The following is a 26,272-nucleotide window of genomic DNA, read 5'->3' on the forward strand; positions in this document are numbered from 1 at the left end:
TTCAGTCACTGTTTGTATATTCAAAACATTTATTTATTTGTTTAATTTATTTTTCAGAGACTCTCTTCAAACACCAAAGCAACTTTAGGCATATATGTTACCCACACATATACTGTTTGGGGGAATAAATGTTAGAATAGATTTCAGCGGCAATTGGCAATTTTAGACTGACAAAATGTAAAAGTTGATTTTTCTCCCAGGTCTTCTTTGGGAGAGGAGGTATTAAATTTAGCTCAATTTTCCTTTCAAATAAACGCAACTAAGAAGAAAAGTAACTTATATAAATAATTTAGAATCAAGACAGAGCAATTGGCTTCATTATTGTTAGTGAATCTGGGCTTTGGATGGAACTGCAATTCTTTGGCAATTCTGTCATTTTATTTGATAATATTATGAACTGGTTAAGTCTACAGAATTTTCCACTGAATGGGTTCCACTGCTACCTTTACATGTAGAAAGCAGATATTTTTGTATCATCAAAATCTCTGCAGAGAAAACATACAACTAACCTTTACCTTAGCAGATCCCTGTCTAGTAAGAGCACAGCCCTTAACCTAGCAATTGCATGATGCTGAAGGAAGACATTCAGAACTATTTAAAAACCTATTTAGAGGAGTATTAACATTAGACTGTAACACTATTAAGACTGTAATAGTATTAGACTGCAATACTATTGCAATAAATGATGGCTCTCGAGTTGTTGTATATTGTGAGGTTCTTCAGATGCAATATTAAGTTATGGCTTCATAGGTTGAGAATAAGTGTAACCTTACTTCACCTTAGCCAGCACTGGTATGACTAAAAGTTGAGTCATTATTCATTCCCTTATTTAAATTATAGACAACTTGTCATGTTTTTTAAGCCATCTAAACCATAGTTAATCTTATTTATAGTTAGAGTTTATAAATAAGCATTCATGAAACTGATTTCCCTGATCAAATGTAGTTACTTACAAATTCACCAGAGTTTAGAATCTGGACAATGCATTAAATTGTAATTAATCTAAAAATGGTATGGGGAATGTGTAAGGCCAGGAAGAGGCCAGCTTATTGACATAATAATAAATGTCATTTTAGCATTATATTTAATAAAATGCTATGTTCGTGTCTGCCATAAATTATCCTTTTTTCTTAAAATCATTATTCTCATGGAAATTTTTTTGTGGGGGAGAGGCAGGGAAATAATCCAGCTAATATTACTGGATTACACATAATATTACCGGTTACACATCTTTCCAGCATTCAGCCTTGACTGCCAACACTTCCCAGTCAGAAAAAGCCCAATGAGACAAATTCTCTCATGATGTCAATTAATTCCTGGGGATTTAATTTAATTACAGAAAGCTAGGAAGCTGCAAACTGCTGGAGAGATATTAGCAAAATGAAATTCTGGATGGAGATTCACAAATCTTCACTACTTCTTAAGTAAAACAAAAGCATCAAATTCCGATTCCACTGAAATTCGATTCTGAGAGTATTCTAAGTAATTATCTTTCACCAACATGAATGTGAACTAGTAGAAGTTACATTTTATATGCAATGCTATTTTGTTCATAGTCCACATAGAAAAGATATTTCTTCATGCAATATGCTACTCTAACTGACAAATATTGTATTTAGTTGCTTAAGAGTAGACAAAAACTAAATATTGAAGGCCAGGTGTGTCTCTGCAAAGCAGTTTTTGTGAGTGCTAAATATTACTATTGTTTTTAGGAAAAGAACTAGGGGTACATATTGAAATAGAATGTTTCTTTTAAAGAACACAAAAAAGCAAATCATTTCAGAGAAAATCCTACTGAATGGGGGAAAGCTCCAGCAATCAAATCCTTGCTTGACATGTGGTTGACAAAGAAATTTGATTCTTATCAGACAAAAGAATCAGGTGTCAATGTCAGAAATAAAAATTGAAATACTGAACGTCAAAACAACCCCAAAATTTCTGGAAAATAAACAAAATTTCTTAGATGATATTCATATACTACTCCTGTAAAAGAGTATGGACAGCCTCTCCACAATTACATCTGCCCATCCCAGCAGAAGAGGCATCATGTGAGTACCGCCGTAAGGGAACTACACTTGTTAAGACCGGGATGCAGGCCTTCTCTACCATGGTGCCTGCCTTACAAAACATTCTCTCCCCCCAAGCAAGGATGGCATTATCTCTACTTATTTTCCAGAAGTCCTTCAAGAACTGCTTTTGTCAACAGGACTGGAAGTGCTAAAAAATGTGAGACAGCTTCAGTTGCTCGCTTGTGGAAAGGAATTGCATGTCTCTTTGGGGATCTGCTTGGCCCAGGGTGAGAAAAAAAAATCTTAAACAGAAAACCTGATATTAGAAGTGTTTGGCTTCACCAGTGTGCTTACCCAGGACTGAGCATGGAAACAACACAGACAGACTGAAAGCTTAACTCTCCTTTATTGTTCCAACATTTCCCCAAACGTTGGCAAGTCCAGGAGCCAAGGTCCAAACACACACCTCCAATAGGTCCTGGATGCTATTAGTCCAGAGGAGCAGCAGTTCTGACAGCAGACACCTTTTTCAAGGGAATTTGGTTTCAGACAGTCTTTGTCACAGGAAGAGTTCTCTGGGACTGCAGCACCATCTGGAGTATAACTCTGTCACTTGACCTTGCACGTAGCCAGGCCAGCTCAGCAAGGCCAGCAAGGCTAGCACAGCAAAGTATCCAGACATTGTTAACAGCATGTGAGTGTCAAGCCCTGAAAAAAGTAACACTTGTTCATGACAAACGCCCCTTCCAACGGTATCTTCCTAAATCCCATTCCCCAGGTGAGCCCTTTAAAGAGGGCAGGGCGCCCTTCTCCCGAGTCGTCGGGTTGCCCTGCACTGATCCTGCCTCCTCTTCATTCTCCGTGCTCAGGGATTGGGAGGTAATTGCTTGTCTCCAGATCTCTGTTGCTTCTCTGCTCCACTCCTACCCTCTCCCCTTGGCTTGTTCATCCTGCGCCACTCTCCCACGCTGGCAACCCTTACCAGGCCAGAGAAACCCAGAACTGCCTTGTCCTGTTCCTCCGGTCATTCCTCCATCGGCCCTAGCTCCATCTCGTCCTCCTCCTCAGACACAGGCTCTGTTGGGGCCATGACAAATTGTGGAGTATGGATGGAGGGTAGTTTCCTGACAGTTAGAACAATTGATCAGTTAACAACTTGCCTCCAGAAGTTGTGGGTACTCCATCACTGGAGATTTTAAAGAAGAGACTGAACAACTATTTGTCTGAAATAGTATAGGCTCTCTTGCTTGAGCAGTGCTTGGAGTAGGACCTGAAAGGTCCCTTCCAACTCTGTTATTCCATTATCTAATGTCCTGTATGTTTTTAAAGTTTTTAAACATTTTAATAATAACCTTTTTGGACATTGTTTATATTGTTTATATTCGTTATAAGCCACCAGAAGTCACTTGGGCAGCCGTATAAATTTGTTAAAAAAAAAAACATTTAAAACATTAAAATAAACTGGAAGTTAAAGCTAGTTTTCAGATGATTAATACAGACAGTCCTCAACTTACAACAGTACATTTAGTGAGTGTTCAAAGTTACAATGGCACTAGAAAAAGTGACTTATGACCATTTTTCGCACTTACTACCATTGCAGCATCCCTACGGTCACGTGATCAAAATTCAGATGCTTGACTCATATTTATGACGGTTTACAATGTCCCAGGGTCATGTGACCTCCTTTTGTGAACTTCTGACAAGCAAAGTCAATGTGGAAGCCAGATTCTCTTAACCATGTTAGTAACTGTTTAATAACTGCAATGATTGTTAACAACAGTGGCAAGAAAAGTCATAAAATGGAGCAAAATTCATTTAACAACTATCTTGCTTAGCAACAGATATTTGGGGTTCAATTGTGGTCATAAGTCGATGCCTATCCATATCCTATTATATTCCTAATTACCAATATTACTAATATCCATTTCCCAATTAGTCAACAGGTATAGCATGTCCCTATTTCTCTTTACACTGAAAGAGACTGACATAAAAAAATCACAACTTTCTAACTTACATATATACAGGCTTTCATTTGGAAGTAACGTATTTGCCAGAACTCTTGTATTGTATCTTTAACTTTGTTTTAACACTCTTATTAATTACAGCTCTGAAAGACATGTTCCTAGGTTCCCACTTTTAATCCAGGTTGTAGCAGATGTTTGACAATAGATACCACTGAACTAGAAATGTACTGTATCTTGTTTCTCATGAAAAACAACTGCATAATTCTTTATATGTGTGCTTATGTTGATCCATAAATTCACATCAAAAGTTTTCAAGATACAAAAAATCATAAGTTAGTCCTAAAAACAAAAACAAATCATCCTGTTTCTGCTGAACAAACTCAGACATTTGTGCCAACATATACTTCCAAAATATGTCCCACCTTTTCCCGTCTTCTATATCAGATGCAACAAGAGGAAGAAAGGAAGGAAAGGTGGAGCATCTCTGAACTATGAAATGGCAAAGTGAATAAAGCAAAGGTTTTACTTTCCTCATCACAGAAAATGATCTCTTCTTCAGTAAGGCAAACATATGGCTTTTTAGACAATGTTAAAGTTTACCTGGATACTCAGAAATGAAATCAATTCTGAGTTATTTTATATGTTTATAACTTTAAAATGATCTAATGCACACTGAGATTTTTGTCAAAAAAGTGAGTAATTTTCAATCATATATATATGTGTGTATAATCAGCAGAACAATACTTTTAATAATCAAAAGGTTAGATTTACATTAATTTGTACATATTCCCAAATGCATACATATCAGAGTTTATAAGTTTTAATAAAAATATCAAAAATAAAGCTGAAAAATTCACAAAATCTCTCTCTCTCTCCAGTTGTCTTTTTTATAGTCAGAGTAGTAACACTGAATTCAGGGAAATAGCACTAGCACTAGCACTTAGACTTATATAGTGCTTTATTGTGCTTTACAGCCCTCTCAAAGTGGTTTACAGAGTCAGCATATTGCCCCCAACAATTTGGATCCTCATTTTATCCACCTCGGAATGATGGAAGGCTGAGTCAACCTTGAGCCTGGTGGGATTCAATCTGCCAAATTGCAGTAGGAGTAGCTTGCAGTTCTAACCACTGCGCCACCAAGGCTCCTTGTAATGCTTGCAAGTGCAAAACACAAATAATGTTTGTTAAAGGATAATCAAATAATTCTCAGAATAATAAAAAGAAACATTAGGACTTTGGGAAATGACTTCAAATCTATTTCAGAAGATTTTAGCAGCAATTATTCTGTACCATAATAATGCAAACCTGGAAAAAATGTGTCTTTCAAAAGAGAGTACCCGCCAGTATATTTTCTTTTGGTCACTAAACAGTTTTGGCTTTGGAAAGAATCTAGTGAAGATTATTTTCGTCTCCTTTTCCAACCATCTCACTCTGCCTCTTTACACACACACACACACACACACACACACACACACACACTCCCAAACAGGGTTTATATCATTTAGCTTAAGTGGAAAAATGCTTTTCATGTTTAATGTAAACACAGTTTCAAACCAGTAGAACTGGAAAAGAGGTTATGGTAATTTTTAGGACCTTTTTTAAAACTGTATCTCTGGAATAGGATTTTTTTTAGTATATTATCTAATAAAGGTGTGTGTGTTTCACCTCAGGTTATTGTGGAAAATTTTTTTTAAGTTCTCAAATGGATTATGACAGTGTAAATAAATTTCACTTACTGCTTTTCTCCCTCTAAAAAAGGAACTGAGTTTTATTTTCAGTTCTTCAAGAGGGCCAGAGATATATTCCTTTCTTATACTGTAAAAATGTACTACTATAGAAGTTTAATTCATGTTAAGTTATCCCACAAACTGTTTCTTTTTTGTAGAATGATTATGCAACTTTTATCAGTCTTAATATAGCACAGCAATCACCAGACTGAAAAAACTGTCCACAAAATAGGCGGATAAAAGATAGGATCTTATTTATATCCACTCTTTTCCATTTTGTTACTACATAATAAGCAACAGTCTATTTTACATGTATTACTGCACATAGTATATACCTGTGATGGTGAACCTATGGCATGCGTGCCACAGGTGGCACGCAGAGCAATTTGTACGGGCATGCGAGTCCCAGGCAAATTTATTTCACTGCGCATACGCTGATTTCCCAGCTGATTTTCGGCCAGTCTGAGGCCTTTTTTGCCCTGCCAGAGGCTTGAGGAAAGTCTCTGCAGGCTGAAAAATAGGACCGTTTCATCACTTCTGGTATTTCCGGAAATACAGGAAGTGACAAAACAGGCCTATTTTTCAGCTTGCAAAGCCTGCAGAGGCTTCTCTCAAGCCTCTGGGAGGCCAAAAAAGGCCTCAAACCAGCTGAAAATCACCTGGGAGGCACAGGGCAGGTAAGGGGCAGTGGGGGGATCTTGCGCGCATGTGCAGGTGGGGCGCATGCATTGCCTTCTGGGTGCTGGCACACAAGCACGCACACACAATTTTTGGCACAGGAGCCCAAAAGGTTAGCCACCACTAGTATATACTGTGATATTTAGGAGGATTTTCCTGGCCACCTTTAAGACAAAACTGAGAATGCCGATTTTATTGTTGTAGAGGGCTACAACAATAAAAGTTGTACCTTTTATTTAAATGTATATTTTCTACTTGAATGTAGAGTTTAGTAATAAATTATTTAGCAATGAGTTACTTTTTCAATTATATTTTTTATAATTTATTTTCTGGATTTTTATTTTGGAAAAATAATTTTTAAAGTAAGGAAAAAGCCACTTATTTTTTCTAAATATAACTAAAAGCACAGTCTTATACATATCTGCTGTAAACGAATTCCTCTTTAAGTGAAATCAAACTTTTTTTCCTAGACGAACAGTCTAAATTTGGATCAAATCCAAATACTTTATGCTTTTTCATGAATTCATGTTTTTACAATTTTAGGAGAAAAATAGGTGTACTTTCTATTTCTTTTTTACAGTGATTATTTTATGGTGGAAAATATATTTTAGAATCCTAATAACAACTTCAATAACTGCAAAATGTAAAGCCTATTAAAATTTTGAATAATAAAAAGTCTTTCTATTTTTCAGGTAGGAAGTATTGATATTTCTAGGTATCAAAATCTCTAAGTCAAAGTCCTTGCTTAGCAATCACATGTTTTTTTCAGTCAACAAAACAGTTCATGTTAATAAGTTACAAAATCATGGAATATGAATGAATAGGAATTATAAATTAATTCCTATAGTTCAAGCAGAAAAAATATTTAGAAAAACTAGATTTAAGACACTGAACTAATTACTACTTTCAGATGTATCACCAGCATTTTCCCCATTCTGAAGAGCTGGGAAAACCGGGGACTAATAAAAAAAATGTTTCATACAATTTTCTCTTCTGTTTTCATTTTTAAAGATTAAAATTTACCACCTCTTTTGGTAAAATGCAAACATACTGGACAGAGCGCGTCCAATGGAACCTTTAACGTTCATGTTATATTTGCGTACAGAGATAAAGCAGCAAAGAAATAAAAGTCTTATAAAATATCTGGCCTACCATCTATATGATACTACATGCCATCACTTCACTTCCTTTGGTGTTTTAATGTTTGGATAAAGAGCCCAATTTCTTATTTAGTCTTACAAAGAGTTTCACTAAGCTTGCCAAAAGACAGGGGTGGGGGGGAAACATTCCTTTGATCACAACCTTTAATATTTTGCATCCCTGTTATCATGAGTGCCTTTCCTACTCCCAAAAATGTGATGAAAGCCTAAAAGGGTTTTTACATACAGTTCTCTTTTTCTGAGATACTGATATTGTGATATCTTTGCCTATAGTCATTGGATAGGCAAGCTCCATGTCTCTAAAGATGATCCACATCTGTTTTGAATTCGTACCCGATGAAAATATCTTAATGGACAATTCTCTGTAATTTACTCTGATGGGAACTGAATCTTACAAACAGATGGACTTACCTGGGTCTTAGAAAAAGGGAAAACCATTTTTGTTGAAAATATAGAATTTGGCTAATATTTTTAAGAACTTTAAAACATAACTGGACAAGTTACTGTTTTGAAGAGGAATAACTTGATAAAGTAGTTTGTCACTGGAAAGGGGAATCAGAAACAGAAAGGAAAGCTTAGCCTATAAGTCAAAATCCTACCACCACAATACTGTGAACATGTGAAAATGGTACTACAGTATTGTAGTAATATCAGGAAAAAGAAAAATGTCTCATATTTCAAACAAATGTATGGAAACAAATGTTTTATTTCAACTTCTGGGCAATACGGCTTTATGAGATTAAATGAAGTTTAATTTAGCATATCCAGGATCAAACTTTATTAAAAACAAACACAGATTCTTGCTAATTGATGACATATTTTCATGCTATGTATTTTCTTTACATTGATTACTCCTGGTAATACATTATTTATTTATGGAATTTTTACTGTTTTAAATAAAACTGCAGTTTGGCTTTCAACGTTTAGATAATAAATTAAAATGGCATTTTAAAAAAATTATTAATTTGCTTGTTTTTAAGATTTATAAGGCCACCCAACTCAAACAACATAATTCTGGGTGGCATACATCGTAAAAACAAACCATAAATTAAAAAATAACAATAAACAATATATAAATATACAATACAAAATATAAAATGGCAACCACATACAAAACGACAAGAGGTCCCCCTGCTCAACTGATCACGAATGTTTACGTACAGATATATAACTAGACTAGAGTATATATGTATTTTGTTTTACTCAATTTTTAACATTAGAATTTATCAATAACGTAACTAATTTCCCAATGCATCTGCATCTTATTTCATCTGTTAATTTACATAATAATTTAAATCACACAATACTAGGAAATTATTTTTAAGCTATGCTCTCTCCCACCTTTCTTTTTACATGTACATATAAAATAACATGGGGGTAATGCAGAATGCTAATTATGTCAGAACAAATCAAAGTAGTTACTGTAAGGAAATGTTTTTATTTGGAATCATCAAAAGTCACCATCTAGGAAGCTAGGTTTTCAAATATCCAGAAGGCTTCTTTGTGCTAAATTATAACACAAAAGCAGGATCTAAAGCTGTTTATTGAGACCCACTTCTGCGGTTTATAATAAAAGGTGTAGATTGCAAATGAAAGCCACATTTCTATTCTGAATCAGTAGATTTAAACCTTATTTAAACAAAATACCTGCTACATCTTGAGCACTAAGGGTCTTTCAAATTTGTTTTTACCTTCCAGTCCTTTATTGGAATGTAGTTATATGCCTCAACCTGTCATCTTATGTCCTAATCTGCTGTTGTATTAAAGCTACACTTCACAGCAACAAAAGTATTCTGGTTATTACCTTCCCCAGTGTCAAACTCCTCTATGCAATCTAATGCGAAGAAAAAAATTTATAGGATAGCAACAGTCAACACATAAATATACAAACACCCAATCCATATAGTTATATGTAGCCTGACCACAGAGAGTCAGATTCATAACTAATAGAAAACTTACTGTTTCCATTAAGTTCAGCCAAATATAAGAAATACCTATCAGTATAAGCATTCTGGTGTTTCTATTTCCATGAAAGTCATCAAATCAATGTTATTTTTTTTTCTTTTCCTCCCCTTGCTTTCCCTCACTTTTCTCTTCCCTTTTCCCTTCCCTAACTTCCCTACTATTTACTTTTGTATATTCTTCGTATGCAATATTATAAACTAATAAAAATGTTGAAAAAACAATGTTAATATTCTTAGGATACTCACAACTAAAATACAAACTGTATGTACATTGACTTTCACCATATAATCGTATGAAGATTTTTTTTTCTCGTAGACATTGAGTACTTTACCACTGAGTTTCAGTAGCTAATGCAATCCGTATTATTTAAAAGTTAATTTGAATAGATAGAAGCCACAATTGTATTTATAAAAGTCAATTTACATAGTCAACTTATACAAATCCAAATAAAGCTATTTCATTTTTATCTGCAGTAGCACTCGATAATTCCAGTCCATGTACTGTTTTATTTCATTTTTCAGATTTTAAAACCAACCATTAAAATATATTCTTTTCTGTTTTCTTTTGCTATCTGTCTCTCTAAGGTACAAAGAAATATTAAAACAATGTAAAATGATGAAGACATGTGTAAGATCTTTTTTTAAAAAATGTGATTAGGGGAAATTGCCTATAAAGAATCATGCTAAACAGATAGATAAGAGAATGGGAGCTCAGAATGAGGATTGGTGAGCTCAGTGCAAACTATATATGACCAATGTATAAATTACGGAAATAAATCTAAAAAACAAAAGAGTGGACCAGAAAAATTGAAAATAAATAGTGTCCTAAAAGTAGTGGTACTCCAGTTGGGACATCTTAGGACTTTGCTATTTGTCTCCATATGAGTTCTCAAATTTAAATCACAATCTGAAGCTATTTTAGCCATAGTTTTAATGGTTAATGGTTAGTTGTAGCCTCAACAGAATAAGTACATTTGGATTGAGACCATGGTATCAAAGCATTAATCTCTTCCCTTCTCACAGGGTTGGTTAATAATGCCACCTACCTCTCTCCAAATGAGTTCTTACAAGACAATGAAGACAGCAAATGAGCAGATGTATTGATTGATTCAAAAATGAGATTTAGAAGCAGCATCAGACAAAAACTAAGAACTGAAGGAGCTATGTTGTTTCTTGGGATTGGACCATTGCTCACCATAGGTGTTGTGTCATCAAAGGAAAGGGGCGTTGGTCCTCTTCTCGGGGAGCCGAAGGGAGAATCCAGGATGGGTAGTCTCTAGTCTCCTAGTTCTGCAGACCGAATTGAAAAACTGAGGACACACACCCTGGTAACAGTCCCCAGTTCTGAACTATGTCGAAGCGAATTCAGCTGTTCCTCATCCTCAAACTGATAGCTCAGTAGATACTGTGAAAAAAAGGGACATTTCATCTCTACTCCGACCTGACAAAATACAGGGTGGGACTGGACTCTCCCTTCAGCTCCCCAACAAGAAGCATTCAGGTAGGACCAATGCCCCTTCTCCACTGAGCTGAAGGGGGAATCCAGGATGGGACATATCAAATCTGGCTGATAGCTGCCCTACGGGGGGATCTGGATTGGTCGGAAGTCCCCAACTCTACATGAACACCCTGCAGGACTCATCTTCCAAAGGACGCCTCTGCTGAGGCAAAGGAGTCAATTTTGTAAGGTCTTATGAATGGGGTCACCGATGACCAGGTCGCAGCTCTACAAATGTCCAGAATCAATCTCTGCATTGCCCAGGCTGCGGTAGTCACTGCACTTCTGGTTGAGTGTGCAGTGATTCTCCTGGGTACAGGAAGGCTCTGTAACTCATAGGGCTTTGCAATGCAGGCTCTGAGCCAGCGACCTACTGTGGAAGGTGTCACCCTGCAACCCAACGTTGACGGCTGAAAGGAAACAAACAGGGCTTCTGTCCTCCTAAGAGAAGAGGTTCTTTTAGTACGGCTCTCCTAACGTCCAAGGTGTGCCATTTTCGCTCCAGTGCATGGGTAGGCTCTGGACAGAAGTTAGGCAAAATCAACTCCTGTGAATGATGGAATAAGGAGTTCACCTTGGGCAGAAAGGTATGGTCCAACCACAGAACCACCCTGTCTGCATGGAATACACACAGGTCCTTCCTGATGGATAAGGCCACCAACTCTGAGATACGCCTGGTCAAGGTAATGGCCACCAAGAATGACACCTTGCATGTGAGTAGGTGAAGGCTGACTTTACACAAGGGTTCAAATGGGGGAGAAGTCAGTGCCTGCAGGACCTTAGGCAAATCCCAGGTGGGGTAGCGGTGGACCACCGGTGGCTTCAAATTTGTGGCTCCTCTAAGGAAGGCTTTCACCCTAGGGTGTTGGGCCAGAGTAGTAGAGCCCTTGACCGAAATCACCAAGGCCAAGGCAGACACCTGTCTCTTCAAGGTACTGGGGGCGAGAACTCTATCCAACCTGTCCTGCAGGAACTCTAATACATTTGCAACAGAAACAACAGTGGGTTCCAATTGGTGAGAAGCGCACCAACTGTAGAAAGTCTTCCACATTGCGTTACGTATCCTGGTCATGGAAGGTCTTCTGGCCGCCTGGATGGTTTGAATGATCCTTGTGGAAAACTTCTCCCATTTCAGGATCCCCGCTCAAGCGCAAGATGGTCAACCAAAACCAGGCTAGATCTGGGTGCCCGATCAGTCCCTGGCTGAGGGAGATCTTGTGCAGGAGAATTCTCCAGGGTCTGGCAACTGCCAGGCCCACCAAGACTGTCCCAAAACGTGAGAAATGCCCACCCCCGCTGAAAAAGGGGGCGCTTAGCAGCAGATCCGGCTAGCCCAAGTCAAGGGAAAGTGGATCGGGAGAAGGCGAGTTAAATAAGACACTGCCTCCCGTTCCCAGCTTGGGTCACATGGGCTCTCAGGGTCACCTCCACCCAAATTCCAACCAGAAAGGGAAAATAACCAGTCCACCAGCAAGGAAAGTTTAAAAATTAAATAATAAGCAAAAAAACGCAAACCGGAAAAAAGGCGCGAAAAAATGAAAGTGCTAAACTGGCAAGCCAGCTAACTGTCAAACCTGATCTAAGCCTCTCCAAGACAAAAAGCTTATTCCAGGGGGTGAAAATTCATCTACAATCTGAACTATTCAGAGCCCTTAAAGGGTAGTCTGAACACACTGAGACCAAGTGAAGAACTGGGGACCGTTACCAGGGGGTGTCAGTTTTTCAACTCGGTCTGCAGAGCTAGGAGACTAGAGACTACCCATCCTGGATTCTCCCTTCGGCTCAGTGGAGAAGCATGTATTTAGTTTAAGGCATTCCTAAAAGAAGTTTTCTGCATATTGACTCACATGCTCAATCACATTCTGCCCTTCCAACCTGCATCCTTACACAGCCCTAAACAGTGCAGATAGCAAATAGTGTGAAAATAGTGAAACAGAAATAGAATAGAAATAGAAAATAGAAATAGTGAAACCCAAAGGTGCTTTTTCAGGAGGCAACTGGACTTTCTTGTTTTTTTCTTTGAAGGCGTTTCGCTTCTCATCCAAAAAGTTTCTTCAGCTCTGACAGGATAGTGGGGAATGGAATAGAAGCACCTTTGGGACAACCATGACCTGGATGATTGAGAATCTCAACATACTTTTAGAAATAGTGAAACATGGGAAATTTATCATAGCCATTCCAAACTGGGAATGTCAGTCACTTGATTTCTATTGTGAATGTTAGATTTTAAAAGACAACTTTGGGTTTGCAGGATAATCCTACAGAAATAGAAAAGCTATCATTTGTATTTCTGACCTGGCCTTTTACTCTCACTCCAGACATGTAAGACGAATGTACTATACTTTAAAGGATAGTCATTACAGACTTGTATGCTGTTGCCTTTTTCTTTTTCTTCCTTTTTCAATGTGGCCAAAGTAGCTTTGCAGCTTATATTGAAATGGCTTCCAAAATAACAAAACAGAAATAGTGAAATTAAATATTCCTTTCTTTATCCATATTTTGAATTCACACAAACTATATATTGCTTTTAAGTCCTTTAAACTATTTTTTTTTGGGGGGGAGGTTTGATAATGTAGCAGCTGCTGCTGGTGAACAAATAGTAGGAATACTCCTTGTGCATCTGGTATACACATGTTTTTTAACTGTGCTCTGTGTCCGTAATTAACTGTTATGTTTATTGTTGTATTTTTTCCAACTCTTTAGTTTTTTTTCCTTATGGTATAATCTTTACATATAGTCAAATGTGTGAACACAAGCTCAGTTGAAATGAACCAATTTTTTGGTCTAAACTGGCCCATATATTAAAGGAAAGCAAGAAGTAATGTGAATAGTAAAACAATTCTCCTATTTGTCAAACTGCTAACGCTTATACAAATGTCCCTGAGTTGCTGCTGTTATTCAGGAATTCTGCAGTTGTTCCAGATGTCAAACCTAAGCAGTAATAATAGTTAACTCCTGACAACTGATAAACTGATCTTTTCACTCATATTTTACTTATTTATTTATTTGTCGTATTTATATAGCCATCCATCTCCCAAACAAATTATTCTTTTTAGGCATATTTCTGTCAAATGTTAAGGAAAACTACTGATGTACAGGTAGTCCTTGACTTACAACTGTTCATTTAGTGAGCATTCAAAGTTACAACAGAACTGAAAAAAGTGACTTATTATCGTTTTTCACACTTACGACTGTTGAGCATCCCCATGTTCATATAATCAAAATTTAGACACTTGGCAATTGACTCATATTTATAAGGTTGCAGTGTCCTGGAGTCCTCTGTACACCTTTTGCAACCTTCTAACAAGCAAAGTCAAATTCATTTAACAACTGCGTTAGTAAGTTAACAACTACAGTGATTCACTTATCAACTACAGCAAGAAAAGTCATAAAATGGGGCAAAACCCTCTAAACAACTATCTCACTTAGCAACAGAAATTCCAGCAAGGACTACCTGTACTTAACAGTAATTAGTTCTGCTTGGATGATTTGGAAAAGTTCTTAATGAGAAATTATAAGTCTCGTCCTTTTATGTGTTCAGAAGGTAGGATTTTCCTAGCACTCCCAGGCATTGGGATTCATTCGTGAGTGAGCAAGATTTGTGTCATGGTATCATTGCACATACCACTTCCCATTTCAATCATCAAGCTAGTTATGAACACCTCTATCTTTTGAAATGTCTGTCAAATCTTGGACTAAACTAGAGAAATAACCATACATTTTATTAATTTTAGCAGTTAAAACAGTAAAATTACTGTAAAATAACGTAGCTAAAAATAAAGAGAAAGACTGTATTTTAGATCAGCTATCTTGGAATCATATGAAATTTGAGATCCCTAGGAACATTACCTCCCACTTCTCTTATAACATAAAATTTCTATTGTTCAATTCTTTTTTTCTTGACAGAGAGAATTGTACAGAACTATTAATGTACAGAACTGAAGAATCATCAAACCCAATGTACACTTTGATTTGCTTGTTTTCATCTACAAGTCTCACACACAGAATTTATCTTGAGCTATAAAAATATATAAGACAAAGTACTGTCAAAGGCAAACCTGATGGTATGAATGATGAGATAACTCTAAATGGAAAATCTGTTGTAAAACTCCTTAGTGTTTTATTGTCAATTGATAGAATTCAGTTTTTTCTTGCTAGTCCATATTCTCAATCTTGAGTTTATTTCTACATTGTAAATATTCACATAGATGTCTGGCTATATTAAATATCAGATTACATTGCAGAGGATAAAATATTGTTTTAAAAAGTAAGAAACTTACAGAGATACATCTGGTTCCAAAGAACAAAGCTGACTGACTTGAATAAATTCATCCACATAAGATTTTTAAGCACTCAATGTAACAAACAACTGAGTCTGGAATGGCTCAGGGAATAGGCAAATTCCCCCAACCACCAAAACTGCACTTTCAAAACTATTAATGTTACTTTAACAGATCATCACTTTACCCAAAAAGAAAAGAGAGAGAGAGAGATGACAAAATCCACTGCTCAGCAGCATGTTTTGATTTTTCTTAAATTTCATTTCATAGTCATTGTATAAAAATAATTCACAGGTGTTTCACAACGAATGTGAATATGCACCATGTTCACTAGTAAGTCTCACTGAGTCAAATGAATATTAATATCTTCATTTCAAGAATCGCACATTTGACTCTTAAAAAGTTTGTCACTTCTACTTTTAAAAAAGGGGCATTGGTGCTTACCTAATATGCCCTTTCTCTGTGAGCTGTGAAGAACATCCAGGCATGGGAGCTGCTTCCTTCTCTCGTCCAATAAGCTGAACTAATTTCTGAGGATATCCTCCTTGAGGCTCCTCCTTAGTGTCCCCACTTTTGGTGAAGTCGAAGTGATACGTTCATTGTCATTCTCCTTCACCTTTGCTCTGTAGGCTTGGTCAGAATTGGACCCACACCAGACGGACTCTGGGTGGGGCTGGATGCTCTTCAAAGCTCACAGAGAACAGGCGTATCAGGTAAGCACCAACACCCCTTCTCCAGATGAGCTGTTCAAAGCATCCAGGCATGGGACATACCAAAGCTTGGCATGTCCTACAGGAGGGTCTCCATCTGCTTTTAATCCCCCCTTGTTACATGTGGACCCGTTGTAATACACGTCTGCCAAGGGCTGCTTCAGTGGAAGCAAAAACATCCAGTTTATAGTGCCTTATGAAAGGCAACGGTGAAGCCCACATTGCTGCCCTACCTATTTCTTTGGTCGACACTTGAGTAGCCCAAGAAGCCGATGTTGCAACACTCCTAGTTGAATTTGCTGTAATGCCTGTAGGTACAGGCAATGACTGAGTCTCATAAGTCTTTGCGATTGTAGCTTGTAGCCACCTGCCAACTGTCAATGATGTGACCTTCCTGCCTTGAGTAGCTGGTTGAAAGGAGACAAAAAGCACCCCCACCTTTCTAAAAGGTGCAGTCCTGTCTGAGGACAGAGCCATTCTGAGTGCAGAGCCATTCTGAGTGCACGTCTCACATCTAATAGATGCCATTGTCGCTCTAGACCATGAGAGGCCTGGGACAGAAGTTGGAATATCAACTCCTGAGCTCTGTGGAAGGTCTAATTAATTTTGGGAATGAAGGTTGGATCTAGACAAGGGACAACTCTTATCAGAATGGAAAATGCAGAGATCTTGTCTGACAGGGCGGCTAGCTCGGAAATTCATCTTGAAGATGTTATCGCTACTAAGAATACCACCTTGTATGTAAGTAGGCAGAGACTCATTGTTCTCAGAGGCTCAAAGGGTTGTTTTGTGAGTACTGTGAGAACCTTGATTAGATCCCAGGTGAGGTATCTATGGACCATTGGAGGTCTTAAATTAGTGGCCCCAGAGAGGAAACTGTGTAGTCTTGAGTGATGAGTGATGGATCTTAGGTCACCACAGGTAATGCCCGAGACTAGAGCCGCCACCTGTCTACACAAAATGTTTGGTGATAGTCCTTTGTCCAAATCTTCCTGAAGAAAGTCTAGTATTTGTGCCACCGATGGAAAGGTCGGGTCTATTTTCACCTTGTCATACCACCTGCAGAAGATGTTCCAGGTGGAGTTGTATATGGTTCATTGACGAATGTCTGGCCACTTGGATCGTAAAGATGACTTTAGTGGAAAGTTTCTCATCTTTCAGACGTCTCCACTCAAGCGCTATACAGCTAGGTGCAGCCATTGTGGATCCGGATGTTGAATTGGACCCTGTGGGAGCAAGACTCTGTCCGGTGGGATTCTCCATGGGTCTGTTATCAATGGATCCCTGAGATCCATGAACCACAGACATCTTGGCCAGTAAGGTGCCACCAACAATAGTTGCGCTTTCTCCTTCAGAAGCTTCTGGAGTTCCTTGGGAATCAGTGAGAAGGGAGGGAAGATATAGAGAAGACCTTGAGGCCAGCGACAACGTAAAGCATTGACTCCCTCTGCTCCTTGTCAGAAATCTGGAAATGAACCTTGGGAGCTTGTGTTGAGAGGCAAGGCAAAGAGGTCTATGATCAGTTGGCTGAACAGATGTGACATCTTCAGGAACATCTTGGGTACAGGCGCCACTCAGAATGGTCGACAGTCTGCCTGGATGATCTGCAAATGGCCTTAACCATCCTCCTATGGGACAGAACCCCTCCGAAAGGGCTGGGAAGTTCTACTGTCTGTCTTGCAAAAAAGAGAGGGGAGAATCTTTTTCGTTTTGAGATTCCACCAGGAGCGGATCCAGGGTAGATCCAAATAGTTTATCACCTTCCAAGGGGGCAGATGCTAATTTCCACTTATGATTGGTGTTCGCTTGCCAATGATGGAGCCAGAGTAGGCGTCGTGCCATGACATAAGACACTATGGCCCTTGATGAGAATTTGACCGAGTTAAAGGTTGCATCTGCAGAGAATTCTGCAGCAGCCATCACTTTGGCTATGTTCTGATACGCTCTGGTGTTTGGTGAGGGAATGGAATCTCTCAGGTGACAAAGCCACCTTAGGGAAGATCTGGTAAAGAATGAAGCAGCTGTGACCGCCCTGATAGCCCATGTGTCTGCTAAGTGAGCCCTGCAAAGGGCTAATTCTGCTCTCTTGTCCTCTGGCTTAAGAGCTTCTTCTGCTTCACTAGGTATAGTGGAAGGAGAGGCTAGACCTACTACTGGTTCATCTATGATAGGGGCTAGTAGAGAGTTAGAGAAATCTGGTACGAAATTGTAGAATTTCCTATCATATCCCATTGGACTGGGAAAAGCAGCAGTAGAGGACCATTGTTTCTGAACTAATTCAGTAAACATTTGTGGGACTGGAATGACTTCCGCCTTGGTGACAGGTTGTGAAAATATTAAATCATCTGACTCCGCCTTCACTGAAGGTGGTTGGGAAGTAGAGTTTGGATCGTCAAGGCGTGCAGTGTTCTTTGCCTTGAACAGTAAAGACTTAAATAGATGTAGGAAGAACAGATCCATAAAAATAGGTTGATCAGGGACTAAGCCCTCATCATCCAACATGTCCTTCTCTAGCTACTCTGCCTCAAACAAGGATGAATCATTGTACTGAGAAGATACAGACACAATCCTTTCCAACTGGTCTATTTGGTCTTCCCTACATTGAATACCCTGGTCGGGCATATGAGATATTGGGAAATTTGCCCCCTGGGAAGGTATCTGAATAGATTCGTCTCTGCTTAGTGACCTTGGAGATTGAAGATAGTGCTCGGGGTCTGCTTCTTGTTGCCTTGCCATCAAGGTTTGTTTTATTCCTGCTGCAATGCCTTGTTTAATAGCTTGCTCCATCCAAAGTCTCACATGTGGAGGAATTTCTTGGGGAAGAGATTCCTCTGCTCACAGACCAGCAGCTGTAGGAGTGAATGTAGCCTCCGTAGCCCGTCATGGTGCAGGTATTACAGCTGATATGCTTGCTTGTTCTTGCAGATGTTGCTGCATCTGGATTGCATTGACAATCCAAGGGAGAAACTGGGATGGAGACTGGAAAAAGAGCGACTTTAGGAGGAGATACTATTTGCTTATTCTTTTCAGCCTCACAAGGGCACTTTTTCAGTTGTTTTTCTAGTGCCTTTTGATGCCTCTTGATGTCTTTCTCAGCAGCCTTTGAAGACTTTTTTGAGCCAGATGATTTACACTTGGTCTTGGCCATGTCCTTTCTGGCTGCTGCTCTACAGCCTGAAGCAGTGGAGCCAGTGGAACTTCCACTTTCCACTGGTTGGCTCGCCTAGGGGCCTGCTCCAGAATGGGCAGGGATCCCTCAAGTATAATAAATTTGATCCCCTATTATTATTATTATTATTATTATTATTATTATTATTATTATTATTATTATTATCCAATAATTTGAATTAATGCCAATTCAAGGTACACCTGATCTGCCCAGAATAGGGTTCAACAGGTATTGGGCCTGCAACAGCTTTAGTGCGCAGGCATGGGTACTAGCTGTTGTGCTGCTGACTGGAGCAAGCTGTGAGGGAATTGCCAACTAATTCCTTCAGCTAACCTTAAAAGTTTGTGAGTTATTGCTGAAGACCCTGTAAAGCTGTGCTGAATAGGTCTGTTAGGTATATTTCCTCACAACAGCCTAATTAATTAATCAAGGCTCTGATGCTTTGTTCAATTTACTCAAAGCTGCTAACGTGATCTGTGGTCTGCAGATATAGACAAAATGGCGCCAGCAGTTATTTTTGGTGCACAATGGCACAGTCAGCAGTAAAACTCCTGACAAGAGTTCAGCATTTAAAATCAAAGACACAGAAGGCACTAAACAATGTCGGGTAAGGGTAAAGGCGCTGATGCCACCCCCTGATTTCGAGTTTTTGTGTTTTTTATGAGGAGAAAGCCTCTGGCTATTTTTGAGTTTAAAATAGTTTTTGGCATGAACACGAGCCCGCACTCGTTGCTCCGCAACAGCCCTGCTGTTCCAGCAATCTAATCACGATTTAAATAGTGGTTGAATGGCAAGGGAAGACTCCAATACTGCCATTCCTCAACTTGAGGAATAGCGCTATTTGTCTAAAACACTGGCTTGAGCGTCCACTCAGAGCAGCGTTACTGCCCTTGCCGAAAGCTTGTGATCTCCAACAGCCAGCTGGTGTTAATTTGTTGTCAGAAGCTCTCTTTGGCTCTTTGAAGAAATGTGAAGCCCGTAGGCAACCTAAAAGCTGCAATCTGACCTGCTTTTAAAACTTGAGTTTTCTCAGTGTCTTGCTCCTAATTCCAGCCAAAGGAACTCAACCTTGTTCGAACGAAGGCTGAGCAAAAACTGGGGACACTAAGGAGGAGCCTCAACGAGGAGTGTCCTCAGAAATCAGCTCAGCCTATCAGAGAGAGAAGGAAGCACCTCCCATGCCTGGATGCTCTGAATAGCTCATCTGGAGAATGCACTCGTTTTCCCATTTCCTCAAAAAGTCCAGATATATAGTTAATTTCATATTTTATCCACTGAAACAGTCTTTAATGTAACAGCATAAGCGGAGGCAGTCACCAGGAGTCAATCTCAACCACAAGACACTTTTTACATTGAAATATCAAATATGAAAATATTTTCCAGGACTGAATGTTTATAAAGAAAATTAAGTTCCGCCGATCTTTAAGAATGCAGAACTCACTGTAAATTTGTAATCTGTCTATATTGAATTCTTCAAATGAGTCTATCATTAAGAAAATACATAAGAGCCTTAGAGCAAGCTCACCAATGCAAGTAAACCATAATGCTTGAATACAAGATGATTCTATTAGTTACAGAGAAATCAATGGTATTCTCACATAAATGGTTTAGGAAATCAGGTAGTTGGGAGGCAGCATTCAAAAGCAGGGACTGTGAAGCGCAAATTACCACAAATTATACCAGATTAACCCCCTGAACCACTGGGGAATCAGGTTCCAAATTTACATTTAAAATTTGGTTTTGAAATGTTAGCAAATATGGCATGGGCCCTGAAATCTTTGATATTTCAAAATTTTATACTAAATCCACTGAACCGAAGCAAGTTCAAATTCTATAAAGGAAAAGGTTAATCACTTCTTGTACATCTTAGAGTATATAACACTTCATAAAATCCCATTGGCTGTCGCTATAAACAGATTTGCACACATACATATAATTGCACACACACACACACACACACATAAAATTATGTTTTAAGCAACCTTTTTATCATTATTCTTCAAGGCAAGATGGGCAGAAAATAAATTTAATTAATAAATAAAAATAATACTTTCACATGGAGTATAAATGTTCAATAGAACTGAAGAAGCTTCTTGGATAAAAAGCTAAATGACTTCAAGGAAAAACAAAGTCCAGTTGCCTTTTGAAAAAGCACATTTGGGACAAACATGACTTGGATGACTGAGAATCTCCATAGACAAACGTTCAATACTTTCAAAGTAATTTTGCTAAAGCAATGCAATATCTTAAATTACATATACTGTTTTTATGTTTCAATATTTTATTTCTACACTGCTCAGTCACCCTAATGGGCAGTTTTAAATTTTGATATAAATATCTTTTAGACTTTAAATAAATTAAAGCTTCTCCAGGGAAGAGAACTTTCACTTTTCTTGTACTCTGGTTTTAAACAACAAAAATCAGACATGTTTAATTTCTATTTCCAAAATATTTGGTAATGGTCAATCAGATCCATGAGCTAATTTTCATAGCCTGTCTACATGAAGTAAAGTACTTGCAAATAATTATCTGCAAAAGCCTGCATGATAGACAAAAGTTAAAACACTTTAGAGCTTTTCTAAAATTGTTTCCATCAGGCTGCCGCTGCTTCAGCAGATGTTGGCTGTTAAACTTCACAGATGACACAGTTCATGACTTTTCTGAGACGGCTGTGTGCCACATCTGTACTTGATGAAAAGAATACAGAAGAGTGGCAGACAGAGAAAGTGTTAGAAAGGCAGACGCAGCTTGGGACAAATGCATTGTCTTCAACACTGGGAAAACTAAAAATAGATGTGCAACTCACACTTTGGCAATCTCTGCCCAGTCTTATCATGGACTCAGCCTATCATTTTATCATCTTATCATGGACTCAGCTTATCAAAGAAAACTTCGTGCCTGCACAAAGTTCAGTTGAGAGAAAATAAGTCCCTCCAAGAAGCAAAGAGTTCACACCGAGGCGACTGCCTGGAGCATCATTTGCCAAAGCATCTCCTTTTGATTTTCATTAACTGGGCTGCTATCCAGGTTCATCTGGGCCCCAGAGGAAGGCAACACTTATGTTTAGACCGCACAACAATGACATAACATTAACAGATTTACATATGCAAAAACTGTGAAGCAACAGGCATTCCTCCTCCATTGACCCACAGCTTGTTCTGGCTGCCGAATTATAGTATTCCTTGCTTAGGTCCTGTAACCAAGTGGGTGTCATGCGACTACCATCTGGATACCACTTTACTTAAAGCTGGCATCCTTTCAGTAAGAGGCAAGCTGGCAGCAAGAACGAAAGGAATAAACTGCATCATTTAGTTAACATCCACTTGCTTTGCGGCTGTTAAAAATCCATGACTGAATAATAATTTGATTATTCCTTTAGCCAATATTGTCAGCCAAACTATAATGCTTGCTGCAGGAATGTCATCTTGCAACACTTTTATTAGAATTAAACAAGACATTAAAAAAAATAATTAAACAGAATGCAATGTGTGCTCTTGGGAGGAAACCGAGAGATTAGGACAATGTAGGTCTAAAAATCAATCAATCATATGAACAATAGGTAAAGAATTTGGAGCATTCTTTAAATTATTATTAACAAAGCAGTCCAGTTAAATATTGGCTAAATAACTCAAGCACTGGCTATCTGTAGCGAGGAAAGAAAACGGGGTTTGTTTGAAAGAAAGCTTGTTAAGGGTTGAACATAATTCAACTTCCTGCCAATCAGCTGCCCTTCTCATGTAACATCTTAATACTCACATACTTAACATTTCTTCCTATCTTAATACAGCTACATTCATGCAAATCTGTATGAAAAAAGGAGCTGAAATCCTAGAGATAAAGTGTAAGATTATACTTTTATAAAGAGCAAAGCCTTCTGAAGCAACTTTGTCTTGGGATCTAGGTTTTGTTGTTGTTATTGTTTTGTAAATTAAGCAATCAATAGTAATCAATTATTTCTCTGAAGCATTCTCAGAATGATAGGAAGCAGACACAAGACATGTCTCAACAATAACCCACTTTGAAGACCAAGCAAATACCTTGCTTGGTATAAAGATTCTATTATATTACAAAGATAACAAGTATTTGCATTGCAAAATACAAAATACAGTCATAAACAGGCATTTCAAAATGATTAATAGCCAAGCAAAACAAAAACTGCTGAGCAGAGGTCAGCTTCTTACTCACTGCTTTTTGAAAATGTTGGAAAAAGGATTCTGAAGAGGAGAAATAATTTAAGATAAAAGATAGTAAGTGGGGAAATTGGAGTTCATTAGTATCACTCTCCCAGAACTGACAAATGCATGACAGCATCTGAGATCTTTATGATGCATTTAGCCCATCTTTCAAACACGCTGTGGCAGCCATGAGCTGCCACTCTGCACCCTGGGTTAACTAATACAAAATCATATAATAGGAGTAAAAGGGTAAGAGGTGAAAAATGATATTTTCTCAATGTTCCCTTTTCTCAAGTGCACACTTTCAAAATCTAAATTTGTACAAGCAACAATTCACCATTGTCTTTTTAAAGCCAGTAATAATGATAAAATAGGGTGAAGTATTCTTTTAACATTTTCTTCCCTGTGAAATGCATTTGTAAGCTTCTTTTGAAGAAAGGTACAAAACTGTGATGGATATTTGTTACAAATAACTTTTTTTATTAGAAGGAAGGGCCTAATAGCTTTGCGGGAGTTTTAGCTAAGAGGAAAAAGAATGTATGTTAAATACAAAATTGTATAAATTGTGTGAGAACCTAGTTCAACACTAGTGTTTTCACTCCTCTGAAGATTAGTTCATTTATTAAAACTAAATATGAGAACACCAAGATTTCTAAAAAGTTGTCATTAACATAATATGTAAGTTAAACTGTAGAATCCCCTTCCACCTTTCATTTATCAAGTTTTAAAAACAAAGGATAGGACCAGTGATGGCTACATGTGGGTATGCAAGGAAAGTTTTCCCTGGATGGGCAAACTGCAATGTGACACCTACAGAAGTGGCCAATTAAATTTCCCAAGAAGCCACATGTGAGAAACTGGGACTATTATGGAGGATCAAACCAATAGGCTGAATTTAATTATTCTGCCAGCTCCCATGTATTGAGGAAATATAAAGCGTGGTGTGATGACCCGAGGCAAGCACAGAGCCAACACGTATTGCCCAACTTTCCCCCAAACGTTCCCATGTTTATGGCAAGTCCCAAAGCAAAGTGATCACACACACACACACACACACACACCTCCAACAGCCTCTGCTATAAGTAGTCCAGCAAAATATGCTGTGAGAAATCCAGCAGGGCAAGGGAATAAGTCAATGTGTCCAGGAAGCAAAGGAACAAGGCAATTAATCCAGAGAGCAAGAAATAAAACAAGAAATCCAGGAAACTCCAAACGTTTGTAACTGCACACAAAACTTAACGAATTCAGCATTTGTTCCCTCCCCACAGCATCTCCTTAAATCTCAATCTCCAGGTGTTCCTTGTAAAGATCACGATCACGCCTCCCAGCTGGTGTTCGGCACTGTGTGCACAGCCTCCCTCTATACCAGAGAATGGTACAAACAGGTCCAACTCTCAGCCTTACAGCCATTAGTCTGCACAAACTCCCAGAATGGGATTTGAGAAAAAGAGGTGCCTGGGCTGTAGGCCATCCTAAACCACAACCTACAGCCTCCTGGCAGGCGGCCATTTTTGGATCATGTTCTTTCGGGTGTCATTTTATTGAGGCCTCAAGACAGTGACCCCACCCAATTGACCCATATCTAGGGAGGCACAACTAGTGAGGAGCTGACAGCACCTCCAGTGTCCTTCCCAGTCAGATGGAGTGCGACTGGGCCCAACCAGGACCATCAAACATGGATACCACACAATGCTCTGAAGTATCAAGAAGGCCTTTTAAGAGAAGGTGACAAAGGGTCTTTTCAGCCAACAGGGAGGTAGCAGCGAAGATCAGGGCCAAGCCCCCTCAAGAAGACCTCTAAGTCAAAACTGAGAGCTGAAAGGAGGAGACATGCTGCATTAGAAAAACAGTTTGCCAAGAACTTCCAACACTTAAAGGAACAGGGCTTTTCTCATTCAGGGGAGTCTCGGGCCTACCCAGATCAGGTCCCCAGAGAAGGAGGGTCAGAGGGTAGTTTAGCAAGCCACCTTCAGGCATGGTCCCTGGAGAGGCCTGATGAGACCTCCCTCCCCCAAGACCTGAGCAGGTCTGGGCCTTGCTTCAGGCCAGCTAATTGGGATACTGGAATTTACAATCATCAGGGATTTTTGCCCCAAGGGGGGGACATAGGCCCAGGGCAGAAGCCTCTTTTATGCCCATTGTGGCTGGGCTTCATCCAGTGGTTCCCCCCCCAAGACAATAGGCCTGAAGATACCCAAACCATGGTCTCTGTGGCAGTTAGGCAAGGCATCTCTGAGGGGTTTCAGCAGCTCCTCCGCCCGGCCAGTGGGGCCCTTAGCATTCTACCCTCCTTCTATCAGGGAAACCCTCCGGTGCAGAGGGAGATCTCCAAGCTCCACAAGTTTCATTATCCCTCCACTCACCCTTGCTGGGGAATGTATGAGGACAGAGGTTCTTTATATCTGTCGGAGCATAGCAGATTCTCTATGTCAGAGGAGGAAGAGGGGGAGCTCAGGGATTCCAACCACTCTGAAAAAGAGGAGCCTAGGCGCTCTCTCTCTCTCCCTCTCCCTCTCTCTCTCTCTCTCTCTATATATATATATATATTTGTTTTCTTAAGTATGAAATATATATGAATAGTGAACCCACGTCAAAACTTACAAGCAGATCTTCTTGTTCCACATGTAAAACTCATACCACCTCTTGGAAATGATCAAAGATCTACACGTGGAACAAGAAGATCTGCTTGTAAGTTTCGACATGGTTTCACTATTCACTCAAGCCCCGATAAAAGAAACTCTCGAAATCATCAAAAATAAATACCAACCACCCAAACACCTCATGGAACTAACAGAACATTGCTTAACCAACACATATTTCATATGCAAAGGACAAAGACACAAGTAAATTGAAGGAGCCCCTATGGGATCACCACTGTTTCCCGTCCTTGCAAATCTGTTCATGGAAGAATTCGAATCCAGAGCCCTAGTCAATGCCA

At 38.9% G+C, this 26,272-nt stretch overlaps 1 protein-coding gene across 19 annotated transcripts in view; it reads right to left on the reverse strand.

Moving 5' to 3' along the window:
* Positions 1-26,272, reverse strand: part of FOXP1 (forkhead box P1) — a 639,457-nt gene that overhangs the window by 568,603 nt on the left and 44,582 nt on the right. For 2 of the 19 annotated variants that reach the window (XM_087923663.1, XM_087923657.1), the window contains exon 1: positions 10,698-10,907. The exons of the other annotated variants lie outside the window; for them this stretch is intronic. The gene's annotated coding sequence lies outside the window, so the exon portion shown is untranslated. Of the gene's footprint in view, positions 1-10,697; positions 10,908-26,272 lie in introns of those variants that run through there. 19 annotated transcript variants of the gene reach the window in all.

Source organism: Pseudonaja textilis, chromosome 2 (assembly GCF_049901715.1).
Source record: "Pseudonaja textilis isolate UNSWEBS1 chromosome 2, rPseTex1.2, whole genome shotgun sequence".
NCBI classification, from domain to species: domain Eukaryota; kingdom Metazoa; phylum Chordata; class Lepidosauria; order Squamata; family Elapidae; genus Pseudonaja; species Pseudonaja textilis.